This window comes from Oncorhynchus tshawytscha, linkage group LG11 (genome assembly GCF_018296145.1).
Source record: "Oncorhynchus tshawytscha isolate Ot180627B linkage group LG11, Otsh_v2.0, whole genome shotgun sequence".
Lineage (NCBI taxonomy): Eukaryota > Metazoa > Chordata > Actinopteri > Salmoniformes > Salmonidae > Oncorhynchus > Oncorhynchus tshawytscha.
Window position 1 is genome coordinate 21,824,299 of NC_056439.1, and position 15,766 is coordinate 21,840,064.

Here is a 15,766-nt window from a genome sequence, read left to right on the forward strand (position 1 = left end):
AGTGGCAGGTCCAGTTGTGCCGATGTTGAACCAGTTAGTGCTGATTGGAGGTTATTCTCACATCCATGCCAATAGCAGCGGCTGAATGACTCAGTCTGAGTCTGGGCCTCCATTGCAGTTTGAAAGTTTGAATGCGTCATTGTCAGGCAGGCCAATATAACTTGGCTCCTGGGCTTGAGTTGTGTAATTACGTAACTATGTCAGCATTTGTCTTCCAGGGAAACGTGTGATTGTTCCAATGGAAATTCAGGGAGAAATTCAACATAAGAACCACAGTTTAGCATGTATCATAGGCAGCTGGTCTTAAGCCCTTTTAATATTGACAAGAGTTGAAGGAGATTCTCGAGAGGTATCAACAAAAAAAAAACTTTTACTGTAATGTAAACTTGTCATGTCTTGATCGCTATCTCCGGAGGTCACCCAACAGTTGCCACCCTCTGAGTAGGACAGTGTAAACAGAATTGTCTGATTGAGCCCAACACTTCTACAGTATAAATCATAATAGCAGAGCAATGTTTTTAAAACAGCTCAAACGTGTTGGCGTTTTTCTTATATTAATCTGAAATTGCAGCAAAAGACTGTTACTCTGAAAGTGACCCCGTAGCTTTAAGGGAATCTCAGACCACTGAGAGCATTAACTGCCCAGTGAATTAACAACTTTTTCAGTCACAATTTAGCTAGCTAGTTAGTTAGTATGTCAGGAGGATGCAGACATTTTGTTTAGTTACTGTACTTTTATATTCATATGAGAGGGGCAAACATCAGTTTTTGCTTTGCTGAAGTTATTTGATGAATCAAATGTTGTTAGCTAACGTTAGCTAGCAGCTGTGCCATTTTGGCTGTGTTATTGTAATGAACACAATGGGAGAGAGAGAACTGGTTTCAAGCGCAGGACGCAGCAGGTGTTTATTGTAGAGGACCACAGGAGGAGGCAGGTAGCTGGGTCCAGGGGCAGGCAGAAGGTCATACACAGTTGGGTCCAAAAAGGCAACAGTACAGGCAGGGAAAAGGCTAGTAATGTCATTCGGGATATCAGGCAATAGGTTGATATAAGGAAATCCAATAGGCTAAAGTACTGGCAGGGAATAGGCAAAAGGCTTCGTTAGTAAGGCAGGCAAAAACGATCATACACTGAGGATTAAATTACAGCAAAACCATCGTTCCAACTAGAAGCGTGTCACAAACCAAACAATACCTCACAATGATGGGGTGCGAAGAACTGAACTAAATAGTGTGTGATAATGGCATACAGGTGTGTGAACAGGTGATCAGAATTCCGGTTATTGGAATCTGGAAAGTGAGCTGCGTTCAGGGGATCTATGTGTTTGAGAGTGTGAGCTGGAAAGTGAGCTGCGTTCAGGGGATCTACGTGTTTGAGAGTGTGAGTTGGAAGCAGACGTCACAGTTATTGTCTTGCAGCTAAATGAATGAGTGTATGGATGAGAAAATTAACCATTTAATGTCTGCACATGCTTGTGAATTGTGTTATTCAAGAGTGCAATATTGTTTTGTTGCATTAATCAAGAGGTGCATGAAAAGTTGATGCATGAAAACTTGCTTGCATAGCTAGTTGAATAGTTTGCATGCTTAGCCTACTGGCTAGTGGCTACTACTGTGACATTTACTGTACATTTGAGCTGTGAAGCAAGAACGAGACATGAACCCTCAGCTCATGACATACCCGTTGCTTCTTCTTCTTCGATGGAGTTTAACGGCAGTTGGCATCCAATATTTTTTGGGGGGTAACTTCTTCCCTGAGAAATCTTTTAGTCCCAGGAGGCACTCTGCCGCATCCACAATAATGTCAATTTTTCTGGACTTTCCCCTCCACTTTAGCCGTGCCATTGATTGCCATTAAAATCACAAAGTCCACCTTCTTTACACAAAACATCTCTGAATCCTGCTGGAGGGAAGCCAACTCTGCAGCCTGCATTGAAGGTCTTCCTCAAGAGTACCTTTCACTCCATCCACCCTTTTGACAGCCTCTGCATATGAAATGCTCTGGATAGCCCTGACCTTGGCAACCTCATTTTATTTCGCCCTTGTCGGGCATATCCAAAGATGCAACTACATGCTTTCCATCACAGTTGCAACACTTTGCAGCTTCTTCATTATATTCGCCATGACCGTCTTTTCCACAACTTCTCCATGTCTGATTCCAGACACTGTCTACATGTTCAAAATTACACTGTAATGGACGGAAATAAAAGCTTTTACAGAAAAGTACAGATACCCCAACTTCACTCGGGTCGGGAGGGACTCCACATGATTAAAAAAACACAAGAATAGAGAAGCTCTTCTCTTTCTTGACATTTACCCAACAATTAATCTGTGCATCCGTGCATCAACCACTCCAGGAATACACCTTAACTCCTCGATGCCCACTTCCTCTGAGACTCCAGCAAGTACTCTCTTTGACAGGTGCTCTAATCCTTAGCTCAAAGGACAATACAGCATGGTCATCAATTCGCCTGATACCCAACACGCGCTTTCTTTGTTCAGCAGAAACACAAAAAAAATCAAGATCAGCCTACTTCACTTTACCCACACCTTTCTCCACCAATTCCCATTGCTAACCCGAATTGAAAAGTTTATGTACATGTTATGTCCACTTAAATTTTGTCCCGATACCTCTACTTCAACTCTCTTCAATGACAATAAGCTCTTAGCTATCTAGCAGCATGTCAACAACATGACTAAAGATCAGAGAGCTATCCTACAAAGAAAGCTACTCAAGATTTACTCGAACTAACCAGGCAGTCAAGCAATGCATTCCCCCAAGAGGCGTTCACAATCTAGTTCGGTTGAGGCCACAACTAGTCTAGACCTCGTTTCAAATGTATCAAGAAATAATCGTATTTGTTTCTATGCGTAAAGGACACGTTTACAAGTGTCAGTCACAAATGACAGCTCCAATAAACCCCCTATGGTGAACGACATGTGAATGAGAGGCTTGTAGAATCAGTTCATCGTTCGCCGGTAGGGGGTCCTGCGTTCTCTGGGCATGACTGACTCAAATTAACAGAATGAGTCGAATAGATCAGTCAGTAAAAAGAGCAGAACTTCTCATCACTAGATAATGCTCTTATGTCGCACATGGCTAGTCGCACCTCTCTGATTCAGAGGGGCTGGGTTAAATGCAGAAAACACAGTTGAATGCATTCAGTTGTGCAACTGACTAGATATCCCCTTTCCCTGTCCCTAATTTGAATGCCAAACTCTTCATTGAGACAATGCTGAAACATCAATCCATAGGCCGGTGCCACATTTTCATCTGTGCCGAAATCAAAATTAAATACATTTTATCTTTCAAATTAAGCAGGCTATGGTGTGAAATAGGCTTTTAGAAGTGTGTCTTTATTTCATTACTTATAGCGTTATTGCCGACTTTGGTGTGCTTATCAGTGCACAATCACAAGCACCTTTTTCCCCACTCCTATCAATAAAATGACTGTGTGAAGTTCAACATGCATTCTGTCATTAAGAAATGTGTAATGTGATTTTAACATTACACTTTTTTTTAAACACAAAACATTTGATTAAAAAAAATATTCAATCAGTCGTCTTCTCCAAATGAAGGGGATGATGACGCAAATCTTTGCAAGAGGGAGGGAATCTGATTTCATTGGCCCTCAACTTGTGGCTCAGTCATTTCACTCCGGGTAAGTTGAGTTAGCCGTGAGTTAGCCTGTCCCAGAGCAGGTTAGTTCTGAAGAATTCGTTTCCATACAAAGTTACCTGGTCTAAAAGGTGAGCCACTTTTATTTCACCGGTTATCCCGCGTTGAACTCAGAGTTAACTTTGGTCAACTCGCTTCCTCCTCAAACTTGTTTGCTAGGATACCCCTCTGGAAAGGACCTGTTGGTTGGCCCAGGGGGAGGGAGGTAACTTTGGGTCATGCATCTGTATCCTAGGATATCTCATCCAATGGAGACTGAGTGTGGCTGGGTGTGTTCTGGAACCTTCCACTGGTCTACTGAAGAAGATTCTCCTGAATTACGTGACTACATTTAGACCTCATCTTATTAGAGGCACATGCTTTCTCACATGAATAGCTCTCGCTCTCTGAGTCACCTCACAGTGACACAAAACAACAAGCGTTGTCTTCACTGAAAATCCTTACTTCATGTCGGAGTTAATTCCGTGAAACTTCCCTGCAAACGCTCCCTATCACCTGCAGTGCAGACATTGAACAGCCATTCCTTTATTCCACATGACTTTATTCCCCCTTGGAAACATTTAGAATTGACCAACACGGTGTGATGTGGGGTCTTCTTCAGCAGTGGTTACTCAGCCAGAGTTTCCCTTGCCAGAGTACCCCTGAAGTATACCCTCATGTGCATATTACCAGTAGGCCTATGGTCTCATGAGTCTTCTCAAGTGCCCAATGTAGATTGGCCAAGTACCACCAAGGGTTGGGAACTACTGTTCTATGGTAATCAGGGCAGATTGATAAAACCTAGTCAGTTGTGTTATAGGCTTAGATCTTAGCTGACCATGTTCAATTACATTTGCTGCAGCGTTTTGCAGCCAGGAAACCAAAATAGTACAGTGTCCTTTTGACAATGGCCCATAGTGCATTATATAGGGAATAGATGAGTTGAAACTTGAAGTCCCTCTGTATTCCTGATTGCCCAGATAGCACATAACATTCTGAGAACCATATGTTTCTTAGTGCTTGGTGAGAGCGTGGTTGTCCTATGGTTATTTTGCATACAACCTTCCCACAACTTTCTGGGAATGGTGCAAGATAGTTGCTTGGCTTTGAAACATTCTCGGCACATTTAAGCAACCTGACAAAAAAACATGATTTTCTCAGTATTTCAATACTTTGACATAATGTTTTCTAAAAGTTCAAACATGGTTACATTTAATACCATTTTTGGTAATGTCCTAGGAACGTTCTCCCAATCATTTGACTTTGGGAATGTTCTCCAATAGTTTAGAGAATATTAAGAAACAACGTTCTTCTCTGGGAATTTCAGTACTTCAGGATAACGTTTCCTCACTGTTCTATTTCAAATAATGTTCTCAAATTGTATCTTAAAGCTCTCTGAACAACTATGGCATTTTCAATACTTCCACCGAACATTCCACACAAGTTCCCATGTGGTTCTATTCAATGTCATATATTTACTACATTCTGGGAACGTTCTCAAAAATGGTGTGACTTAAAAACATGCCATGCTAGCTCCATCCTGGGGGTGCTGTCAAATCAAATCGTATTGGTCACATATGTATATACTGTATTCTATACCATCTATTGCATCTTGCCTATGCCACTCGGTCATCCATATATTCATATGTACATGTTCTTATTTCATCCCTTTACTTAATTGTGTGTATTAGGTAGTTATTGTGGAATTGTTAGATTACTTATTAGATATTACTGCACTGTTGGAACTAGAAGCACAAGCATTTTGCTACACTCACATTAACATCTGCTAACCATGTGTATGTGACCAATACAATTTGATTTGATTTGACTGTACCCCCAGGATGAAGGGATGAAATAAGAATATGTACATATAAATATATGGATGACAGAGTGGCATAGGCAAGATGCAATAGATGGTATAAAATACAGTATATACATATGAGATGAGTAATGCAAGATATGTAAACATTATTAAAGTGAATAGTGATCCATTTATTAAAGTGGCCAATGATTGTGAGTCTGTACGTAGGCAGCAGCCCCTCAATGTTAGTAATGGCTGTTTAACAGTCTGATGGCCTTGAGATAGAAGCTGTTTTTCAGTCTCTCTGTCCCAGCTTTGATGCACCTGTACTGACCTCGCCTTCTGGATGATAGCGGGGTGAACAGGCAGTGGCTCGGGTGGTTGTTGTCCTTGATGATCTTTTTGACCTTCCTGTGACATCGGATGCTATAGGAGTCCTGGAGGGCAGGTAGTTTGCCCTCTGTGATGCGTTGTGCAATGTGGAGTAATTCCACTGGCTGAAGAACACTGATGCCGTGTCACAATATAATAAAAAACTGTTTGATGATTAATGCCTAAGCAAATCTATGTCAAAAAGTTTACGCAACATAAGCTAGCAGTGTTGTTAGTCTTATTGAAACATTCAGTGAAAGTTTTAAGGAAGTTGATCAAAAACCTCCAAACAACCTTTACATTTCATTTGAGTCATTTAGAAATTACAGGAGCAAATTACAGGAGCAATTAGGGTTAAGTGCCTTGCTCAAGAGTACATTGGCAGATTTTTCACCTAGTCAGCTCAGGGATTCGAACCAGCGCCCCTTCAGCTACTGGTCCATTCCCAGAACAGACTAAATATTCACTTCTGTTCTCAGAATGTTTAAAAAACATTCAGTTTTACTGATCAGGAAACTTCGTTCCCACAGACAATGTGAAACCAAAAACATACGTTCCCACAACTTCCAAGCAGCCAAATGTGCTAGCGGGGTGGTCTTTTGCCATGGTAAGTGTTCTCTCATGATCAATTACTAGGCTATCTATAGGATAGCATCCCAGTATGTCATTTAGTTGCTGCAGCTTGGGCCATGATGCTACTGCCTGACTGACTACAGACCTGAGTTGCTTGAAGGAGTCTGGCTGAATTATTTAGAAGTACTGATTTAATCAACTCACAATAGCAGCATTTTTATTTATGTAACTAACTCAGTGGGGACCCATCAACCAGGGCACCTGTTTTTGAGCCCCACACTTTTATTTAAAAATAAAATAAAAAATGTCATTGAGTTAATAAAGCCGCATACAAAACGGTCTCTTTTTTGCTTTCTTGAGTAAGTTTCAGCTTAGCTCAGTGCTTTCTGTAGTGGTGGGTCTGGCCAGTTGGTACCGTTTGTCACCGTTATACTGCAATTGAATGTATTGTTTAGTGTGTAGTGGCTTTGCTGGCATGCATCCCCCATTTATTTTTTTTGCCCCACCAAGATTTACATGCTTAAAATCGTCACTGAACTAACTACATGTAAACAACAAAATTGTTCAACCATTTTCATAACATTTTTCAAATGTTTGTATTGTAACCTTACATTCTAACCTTGCATGTCAACAGCTGTTCTTGGTGCCACCTAGCTACAGTCTTCAGCCACCCGGTGTTGATGCTAATGACAGTAGGACTATGCAAAGCCATGGGGGAATTTTTATTTAGTTAATGGCTCTCAAATCCAACAGAAGAAAGGGCTCACTGATAAGGTAAGTGTTTAATCCCATGATCCAACTCCCAAGATCCCTTTGTCCTCCCAACAGAAATGTTGGTTGTTTCAAATTTGACTGGATTAGAGGAATGCTGGGGAGAGGAGGGAGATGTGGGTCAGTCATCCATCCTGGCACAGCAGAATCTCTGTCTGGACTCTGGAAGTCTGACTGACTGAGAGCTGTCACCTCAAATGGGAAAACAACAAACCTCCCTAAGTCCAGTGTAAGCAGACAGACAGACAAGGTTGATTTGTGTGACAGTAATTCTTAGCCAGGCCGAATGGCTCCCTGCCTTTGGTTAACTGCCTATTGTCATAAAAGATAAAAATGCTCGAAATGAAATGTTCCAAAAGAGAAAAATAACACGAATGACCCTTTCCCCCCATTAAACGGAGAGAAAACTGTAACAATATAGGGAACCGTTGCATTTTAAAATGTAGGCCTAGAAATTACATGAGAGTTGTTGAAATCAGCTCAATCTCATCACAGGATGGCAATATACTGACAGAGACATAAAAAAATATTCTGTGACCCTTGACCTTATTCTCTACACTGAGAAAACCACCACTGCTTTAGTCCAAATTGTATTGAATTTAGATCAATCATTGACACTGTGGTTTTAGACGGGGTCAAGAATGGATGTTTTGATCCATGTAGATAGCACTCAGGGCAAATTAATTATAGTTGATATGTGTCCCCAAATTGGCAGTTGGGTCTCCTATGCATTACCACTTAATGTGTTCACACTGTTAAACGTGTGTACTCATGCAAGCGTACCACCTCTATTCTAACCCATCCCCTGACAAACACACACTTACTGTAACACACATTCAGAACTATTATATCAGTGACCTTTCCCAGAGCTCTGTGTGTGTGTGTGTGTGTGTGTGTGTGTGTGTGTGTGTGTGTGTGTGTGTTGTCAAGGTGCTGATGAGCAGGCTGTATCAGAGTGCTGCAGCAAGGTGATCTGCCTGGGAGACAAATGACTGCAGCAGAGAGACTGAGATAATATCTCAGTGCTTGGAACAGCAGAGACACTCACCACCTGCCAGCCCACCCTTCACAAATCACACACACAAACCACAGCAAGGTCATCGACAGAATATCCCAAAGGTCTAATCATGTAAAAGCCCTTGATACAGTCCCTGACTGTTAGTCGCACTGAATAAGAGCATCTGTAAAGGACCAAAGTGTAACAGAAAATACAGGCTTTGAATATCAAATCAAAATGTGTTTGTCACATGCGCCGAATACAACCTTACAGTGAAATGCTTACTTACAAGCCGTTAACCAACAATGCAGTTTTAAGAAAAATAAGTGCTAAGTAAAAAATAGATAAGTAAAAATAACAAATAATTAAAGAGCAGCAGTAAAATAACAGTATATACAGGGGGTACTAGTACAGAGTCAGTGTGTGGGGGCACAGGTTAGTCGAGGTAATTGAGATAATTTGTACATGTAGGTAGAGTTACAGAGTAGCAGCAGGGTAACGGGGGGGGACGACGACGACGACAATACAAATAGTCTGGGTAGCCATTTTATTAGCTGTTCAGGAGTCTTATGGCTTGCGGGTTGACTCTGTTAAGAAGCCCTATGGACCTAGACTTGTCTAGCATATTGCAATCATGTACTACCGCTTCCACTGACCACAAACACTATAGGGTATCATTTATTTACTTTGGCTACATCTAGTTTAATAATCCGCTATACCTAGTATTCATGCAGAAATTACATGAACTGTAGTTACATAATTATTACATGGGCCTATTAAATGATTACTTTCTGGTAAAATGGGATTTGTTTAAATTAGAAGCATTTTGTACCAGGCATTGTCCTGAATTGCTGGTATTTCAAAGGAGTTATTTTGAAGTACACTAAGTAAGACCCTAACCATTTGAAGTTATGTCATTCCCAGTAAATACCAGGTCAATGACAGCACAAATAGTACTGTAGAATAAGGCATAAGGATTTTTCATTTACAACTTTTTTTGGGGTAGGGGTTGCATAGCCAATATGAAAATGTTGCTGTATAATACACTACAACTGTCACGCCCTGACCTTAGTTATCTTTGTTTTCCTTATTATTTTGGTCAGGTCAGGGTGTGACTAGTGTGGGTATGTTAGTTTTTGTATATCTAGGGGTTTTTGTAAGTCTAGGTATATGTAGGTCTATGGTGGCCTGAATTGGTTCCCAATCAGAGGCAGCTGTCTCTGATTGGGGACCATATTTAGGTAGCCATTTTCCATAGGGAATTTGTGGGTTCTTATTCTATGTTTAGTTGCCTGTCTGCACTAGCCATATTAGCTTCACGGTTCGTTTTGTTATTTTGTTTGTTTTGTTCAGTGTTCATTCTTTAAATAAAGAAGAATGTACGCTTATCACGCTGTGCCTTGTTCTCCTCACTATGACAACCGTAACAACAACCACATGAAAAAAATACTAGGGTATAAATACCGTAGTATTACTATATTTATATATTCTAGTATTCACTGAAGTGTTTTTGAGGACTTTGCTGTAGTATTCACTGTAGTGTTTTTGTGGACATGACTTTCGTGTCCCGTGTAGCTCAGTTGGTAGAGCATGGTGCTCGATTTTCGTCGTCGGATGAGGAAGAGTAATCGCACCAAAGCGCAGCGTGGTAAGTGTTCATGTTTTTTTATTGAACTGAACACTAATACAAAATAACGAGAATAAATGAAACCGAAACAGTCCTGTAAGGTGCAAACACTAAACAGAAAATAACTACCCACAAAACCCATTGGGAACCATACTTAGGTAGCTTTTTCCCACATCAGAGACAACGATAGACAGCTGTCCCTGATTGAGAACCATACCCGGCCAAAACAAAGAAATACAAAACATAGAAAAAGGACATAGAATGCCAACCCAAATCACACCCTGACCAAACCAAAATAGAGACATAAAAAGCTCTCTACGGTCAGGGCGTGACAGGGGGACCAGTATGAAAACAGTATGCAGTCACTACTGTAAGTTGCTCTGGATAAGAGTGTCTGCTAAATGGCTAAAGTGTAGCATAATATTCACTATAGTGTTTTTGTAGACTTTACCGTAGTATTCACTATAGTATTTTGCTGACATTACTAGCATACTGCACATTTTACCATAGGGTATTTGTGGACTTTACTGTAATGTTTTTGCAGACTATTATACTATTCACATTTGTGTTTTTGCAGGCATAATAGTATACTATAGTATTCATTGTAGTGTTTTTGCTTACTTGACTAGTATACTGCAGTATTTACTGTAGTGTTTCTGTAGACATGATGGTTGTACATTGTAGTAACACCTGCCAACTAGGGTTAGCTAAAACGGCGCTGCCAGACCATGCCAATTACTGTTTAATGAGGGGAACACCTCAACCAGAACATAACACAGGTTTGTGACAGGCCACCTATTGAGTTGGGTCAGCATTTCTGAGCAATGCAACGGACCAGACAACACCTTAGCAAAATCAAACATGTTTAATTGCAATTGTAACATCTTAAAATGAAAGAAACAGTACAGACAGAGGCAGATAAAGAACGAGCAAAGTTAAGCTTAGAGGATTAGGTTTGATTGTTTCACAGATACACATTAACAAGAGTAGGCTTAGATCTGTTACTTCCACTAGATAGCTTTCTGAACCACAGTGATTTCAAAGAGTGAGCTGACCAAGTTCAAGATGATCAAAAACAGTGACAAACAATACTGTGCTTTTGATTGTAGGAAAGAACAGTTAACCACTGCATTTACATAAGCAGATATTTTAGAAATACAAATACGCTGCCAATAAACTGCCTGGACCTCAAACCAGCAAAGCCTCTCCAAACAAGCCAACTGAAAACAAAAGGACATTTCAGTGGCTTTGCATAATGAACATCTTGAATATTGTTACATGAATAAACTCACTGATGGTCAAAATCAACACATACCATTCAGAACAATCAACCACACCCCAAACATTTTTTCACAATAGCATGGTCACAAAATGGTTGCCCACAGAAATAAACCAACATCAACGATGTTGTACCGCCTATGCACACAATGGACCGTCCAGGTACAACTCTCTCACCTGAACATGACCAAGTGGTGCTTTTATACATTTCCTGCATCTCCTCCCCTAATAATAAGGGTTTCCAGGGAAACACTGACCAAAACTTTGGTTCCTAGCCCATCCCACCAGGTGTCGCAGAACGGAGTGCCAGGGTTGGGGTGTAGGATTTGAGGATAGCCTGAAGATAGGAAGGGGCAGTTCCTCTGGCTTCTCCGTAGACAAATACCATGGTCTTTGAGTGGCTGCAAGCTTCTACTGGGAGCATGTGGAGTGTGCTGCGGAGTTGGGTAACATGGGATAATTATGACATATTATGGCAAGAACAGCTCAAATAAGCAAAAAGAAACTAAAGTCCATCAATACTTTAAGATATGAAGTTCAGTCAATCAGGAAGGTCAGTCAAGCAAGTGCAGTCACAAAAACCAAGCGCTATGATGAAACTGGCTCTCATGAGGACTGCCACAGGAAAGGAAGACCCAGAGTTACCTCTGATGTAGAGGATAAGTTCATTAGAGTTACCAGCCTCAGAAATTGCAGCCCAAATAAATGCTTCACAGAGTTCAAGTAACAGAAATCTCAACATCAACAGTTCAGAAGAGACTTCGTGAATAAGGCCTTCATGGTCGAATTGATGCAAAGAAACCACTACTAAGATGGCGCCGAAGAAGATGGCAGACGTTTTACCAGACGATTGTGTTTTTTTGTTTGCAACTTTTTATTTATTTTTTTAAAACGTATTTTGTACATAATGTTGCCGCTACCGTCTCATGTCCGAAAATAACTTCTAGAAATCAGGACTGCAATTAGCAGAATCCTCTTTATCCTTTCACGACTCTGACGAGTCCAACGCAAAGGATACGCTGCTTCCTCGGGAACAGGCCCCGATCCCTGTGATCTGCATGAAGAGGAGACGGAGAAAGAGGAGCCGAAGGTCCGGAAGCCTTCTGAGAATTCGCAGGCGATCAAATAAACCCCTACTTCCCTCCATTCTGCTAGCAAACGTACCATCTTTGGACAATAAAATCAGCAAGTTACGCAGAAGATTAATAACTACCAACGGGACATTAAAAACTGTAGCATCTTATGCTTCACGGAGTCATGGTTGAACAACGACAACATCAACATACAGCTGGCTGGTTATACGATGTACCGGCAGGATAGAAAAGCGGTGTCTGGTAAGACAAGGGGCGGTGGTCTATATATTTTTGTAAACAACAGCTGGTGCATGCTGTTCTATGCATGATATCTAAGGAAGTCTTGAGCTATTGCTCACCTGAGGTAGTTTTTCTCATGATATGCTGTAGACCACATAACCTGCCAAGAGAGTTTTCATCTGTATTCTTTGTAGCTGAGCTCCCCTCGTGATGGCACGAGGGGAGCCCAGCCAATAGTGAATTGCAGTAGTCCAGATAGGAGATGACAAGTGCCTGGGTTCGGACCTGCGCCGCTTCCTGTGTGAGGTAGGATTGTACTCTACAGATGCTGTAGAGCTTAAACCTGCAGGAGCGAGTCACTGCTTTGATGTTTGAATAGAACGAAAGGGTATAATTAATAATAATTGTCCAGGGTCACGCCAAGGTTCTTTGCACTATGATCGGAGTTGTCAACAGTCTTGTCGAGGTTGAACTTGAGGTGGTGAGCCGACATCCAAGCTGAGATCTGCCAGGCATGCAGGATGTGTCGCCACCTGGGTGTCAGAAGGTGGGAAAGGAGTAAAGTAGTTGAGTGTCATCCACATATAATGTGAGGATATGACGGAGCCGAGTGACTTGGTGTATAAAGAGAAAAGGACCTAGAACCGAGCCCTGGGGGATACCAGTAGTGAGAGAACGCAGTGCAGATAGATCTCTCCACGTCATCCGGTAGAAGTGGCCTGACAGGTTGGATGTACTCCAAGAGTGTGCAGAGCCTGAGACACCCAGCTCTGAGAGGGTGGAGGATCTGATGGTTCACGGTGTCTAATGCAGCGCATAGATCTAGGAGGATGAGAACAGAGGCAATACGCTTTGGCAGTGTGGGGAGCCTCCTTGACAGAGCAGTCTCGGTTGAGTGACCTGTCTTGAAGCCTGAATGGTCAGTGTTTCCCAAACTCGGTCCTGGGAACCCCAAGGGGTGCACGTTTTGGTTTTTACCCTCGCAGTACTCAGCTGATTCAAATAATTAATTCATCATCAAGCTTTGATTATTTGAATTAGCTGTGAGGTGCTAGAGCAAAAAAACTAAACGTGCACCCCTTATGGTCCCCAGGACTGAGTTTAGGAAACACTTGGTTAGGGTCAAGATAGTTCTGATAGTGAGAGAGTTGGTCAGAGACAGCAATGAACTAACACAATTAAATCAGCTGTTAATGGCAATAATCAATGACAATATGCAAATGCTATAAGGATATCAATGGGTAAAGCTATGCATAAATATAGCAGCAGTTAAAATGAAGGGCCAGAAAGGGGTACAATAGCATGCGGCATGGTAGGCCGAAGCTATAGCAGGCTAATTTATCAATGGCTTCCCTAGCTTTATAATGTTTATTTGCTTGCCATGCTAACAGAAGTAGCAAGCATAGCCAAAAATCAGGCCTAGTTAGCATAACAAAGGCAATGCACAAAAAGTACAACAGTTATTAAAATGTCCATTAACACTACAAGTACCAAAGAGAACAGATCAATACAATCAAAATGGCTGTTTGACTGATCCGTTAGCATTTCGCAGCCAGTAGCAGCCGATATCAACTATAGAAAACAAAAAATGGCTTGGGCGTCCTCTTCTTATCCTCTTCCATCAGATAAAAGGCTCGTACTCACATTTCAATGACACAGACTGTGGTTGTTGTTTGTGAAAGTTGTTTGTCATGCTCAACTACTCAGCTGTATGGGTGAAAGACCCAGATTAAAAGGAAGCGCCCTCAAATCTTCCCGTATAAATACCTTGTCATAGAGGTCAAACCTGCCACAAGTGCCCTTCATCCTCATGTGACCACTCCATACAAAGCCAACCAAGTCTCAATTCAAGATTAATCTCCTGTGAACAACTGTCCGGAAAAAGGAAACCACGTAAATCCACACACCATGAACAGAAAAACAAGCCCGCACAAAAGCAGGTAGGCCTACCGGGTTTATATAGCCCAAAACAAAACCCAAACAAAAAACAGGTGAAACTAATCAGACAAAACAAACTGAAACAGAAAAGGGGATCGGTGGCCGCTAGTAGGCTGGCGACGACGACCGCCGAGCGCCACCCGAACAGGAACCATCTTCGGCGGGATTCGTGACAGTACCCCACCCCCTGACACGCGGCTCCCGCAGCGCGCCGACCCCGGCCTTGAGGGCGACCCGGAGGGCGAGGCGCAGGGCGATCCGGATGGAGGCGATGGAACTCCCTTAGCAGCGAAGGATCCAAAATGTCCCCCACCGGTACCCAGTACCTCTCCTCTGGACCGTACCCCTCCCAGTCCACGAGGTACTGCAGGCCCCTCACCCGGCGTCTCAAGTCCAGAATAGCTCGTACCGTGTACGCCGGGGACCCCTCGATGTCCAGAGGGGGCGGAGGGACCTCCGGCACCTCACCTTCTTGTAGGGGACCAGCTACCACCGGCCTGAGGTGAGACACATGAAACGAGGGGTTAATACGATAGTAAGAGGGGAGTTGTAATCTATAACACACCTCGTTTATCCTCCTCAGGACTTTAAATGGCCCCACACACTGCGGCCCCAGCTTCCGGCAGGGCAGGCGGAGGGGCAGGTTTCGGGTTGAGAGCCAGACCCTGTCCCCTGGTGCGAACATAGGGGCCTCACTGCGGTGGCGATCAGCACTCTTCTTCTGTCGTCCACCAGCCTGCTTGAGAGCGTCCTGGACTGCCCTCGAGGTCTCCTTAGATCGCTGCACCCACTCCTCCACCGCAGGAGCTTCGGTCTGACTCTGATGCCACAGAGCCAGGACCGGCTGGTAGCCCAGCACGCATTGGCATGGCGACATGTTTGTGAAGGAGTGACGGAGTGAGTTCTGGGCCAACTCCGCCCATGAGACGTACCTCGCCCATTCTCCTGGCCGGTGCTGGCAATACAACCGCAGAAACCTACCAACTTCCTGGTTCACTCTCTCCACCTGCCCATTACTCTCGGGGTGATAAACCAGAGGTCAGGCTGACCGAGACCCCCAGACGTTCCATAAACGCCCTCCAAACTCGGGACATGAACTGGGGACCTCCGCAGTCTGTAGGGCCGTAGGGAGACCAGGCAATTGGAGGAGACGGCAGGACTTAGAGAACCGATCCACAATGACCAGAATGGTAGTGTTCCCCTGAGACGGGGGAAGATCGGTAAGGAAGTCCACCGACTGATGAGACCAGGGCCGTTGTGGAACAGGGAGGGGCTGTAGCTTCCCTCTAGGCAGGTGCCTAGGAGCCTTGAGGTGGTCAGTCCAGATGAGGAAAGGGTGCTTAGCCCTCTCAAGCCAGTGTCTCCACACCTTCAGGGCTTTCACCACAGCTAACAACTCCCGGTCCCCCACATCATAGTATTGCTCCGCCAGACCCAG